Source organism: Myotis davidii, unplaced genomic scaffold, assembly GCF_000327345.1.
Source record: "Myotis davidii unplaced genomic scaffold, ASM32734v1 scaffold479, whole genome shotgun sequence".
Classification (NCBI taxonomy): Eukaryota; Metazoa; Chordata; class Mammalia; order Chiroptera; family Vespertilionidae; genus Myotis; species Myotis davidii.
The window spans coordinates 3160-5687 of record NW_006289825.1 but is presented as its reverse complement, the minus strand read 5'-3'; positions in this window follow the sequence as shown (position 1 = coordinate 5687).

Here is a 2528-nt window from a genome sequence, read left to right as displayed (position 1 = left end):
CTGGGCTGGAGCTCAGGTTCTGCGACTCCCTCCCAATTGTTCGCGCCGCTCCCTCCGAGCCGCCGTCCGCGCCCAGCCCCCGCTCCGCGCGCACTGGTACCTCAGAATTTCACTTCAGCACTGCGCCTCCTCTGAGTCTGGATATGATATTCTCTTTATTCCTAGTTGTAGAATTTCCACTCAGCCAGCCCTTCTGTGGTTCTGGATGTTGTCCGTTCTCTGTTTCAGGCTTAATTGGAATTGGTTGTTCAAGGCAGCTATCTCCGGCGTTAACCTATGCCGCCATCTTCGGTTCTCCCACTCATTCTTTAATTTATTGAAATTCTCATGCATCCACTGGTTCATTCCAAAATATATTCATGCACTCATTGGTTTATTTTTAAAACATTCATGGCCTGGCTGGTGTGGCTCAGTGGAGGTCACAGTTCCATCCCTGGTCAGGGCACATACCTGGGTTGTGGGCTCAATCCCCAGTAGGGCAGCCAATCAATTATCTCTCATCATTGATGTTTCTATATCTCCCTCTTCCTTCCTCTCTGAAAAAAAAATTGTATTGTGGTAAAATACACATAACATAACATTCACTATTTGCATCATTTTAAAAATATATTTTTATTGATTTCAGAGAAGAAGGGAGAGGGAGAGAGAGATAGAAACATCAATGATGAGAAAGAATCATCGATTGGCTGCCTTCTGCACACACCGCCCCCACCCGCCGGGCATCTGCCCTTGATCAGAATTGAACCCTCCCTTCCTCCCTCCCTTCCTTCCTTAAATTGATTTTATTTATTTATTTGATTTTATTTTTTTGCATATTAGGCTTTTATTATATAGGTCACAGTGGTTCTCAACCTTCCTAATGCTGCGTCCCTTTAATACAGTTCCTCATGTTGTGGTAACCCCCAACCATAAAATTATTTTCGTTGTTACTTCATAACTGTAATTTTGCTACTGTTATGAACCATAAAGTAAATATCTGATATGCAGGATGTATTTTCAGGAGTCGCGACCCACAGGTTGAGAACTGTTGAAGGATAATTGAAAAGATGCAGGAAAACCTCACCAAATACATCCCAGCCTCATGGGGACTGGAAACCAGAAAGTCAACATGAGCCAAAGCAGCTACTCTTGTCTCTGTCTCTCTCAGGTACCATATAGATTTTAGGCCCAGCTTTGAACTTCTTCTAACTACAGATTAGCTTTCCTTCTCTTCCTGTTCACTCATAACAGCAGCTTGTCTTCCTGCTGTTGGTTTGTCAGAACTGGCTCTGTATGACTTTTCAGTGGAGGTCACCACCACCAATTTACAATGACTTCTGGTTCTCTGAGTTCAAAATTTGATGTTTTTTTTTTGATTAATTAAATCTTTATTGTTCAGATTATTACAGTTGTTTTTCTTTTTTCCCCACATAGTTCCCCTCCACCTGGTTCCCACCCCAACCTCCTCCCCACTCTCTACCCACTGTCCTCATCCATAGGTGCATGATTTTTGTCCAGTCTCTTCCCAAATCCCCCTCACCCCTATCCCCCCCAAGAATAGTCAGTCCATTCCCTTTCTATGCCCCTGATTCTATTATAATCACCAGTTCATTCTGTTCATCAGATTACTTATTCACTTGATTTTCAGATTCACTTGTTGATAGATGTGTATTTGTTGTTCATAATTTGTATCTTTACCTTTTTCTTCTTTTTCCTCTTCTTAAAGGATAGCTTTCAGCATTTCATATAATACTAGTTTGGTGGTGATGAGCTCCTTTAGCTTTTTCTTTTTTTTTTTTTTCCTTTAGCTTTTTCTTATCTGTGAAGCTTTTTATCTGACCTTCAATTTTGAATGATAGCTTTGCTGGATGAAGTAGTCTTGGTTGTAGGTTCTTGCTATTCATCACTTTGAATATTTCTTGCCACTCCCTTCTGGCCTGCAAAGTTTTTGTTGAGAAATCAGCTGAAAGTCGTATGGATACTCCCTTGTAGGTAACTGACTTTCTTTCTCTTGCTGCTTGTAAGATTCTCTCTTTGTCTTTTGCTCTTGGCATTTAAATTATGATGTGTCTTGGTGTGGTCCTCTTTGGATTCCTTTTGTTTGGGGTTCTCTGTGCTTCCTGGACTTGTAAGTCTATTTCTTTCACCAGGTAGAGGAAGTTTTCTGACATTATTCAAATAGGTTTCTTCAAATAGGTATTCTTCAAATAGGTTTTCAATATCTTGCTCTCTCTCTTCTTCGGGCACCCCTATAATTTGGATATTGGTACGCTTGAAGCTGTCCCAGAAGCTCCTTACACTATCTTCGTTTTTTTGGATTCTTTTTTCATTTTGCTTTTCTGGTTGGGTGTTTTTTGCTTCTTCATATTTCAAATCATTGACTTGATTCTTGCGATCCTCTAGTCTGCTGTTGGAAGTCTGTATAATATTCTTTATTTCAGTCAGTGTATGCTTAATTTCTAGTTGGTCCTTTTTCACAACCTCGAGGGTCTCACTAGACTTATTGAGGATCTCATTAAATTTCTCAGAGGTGTCACTAGATTTCTTGA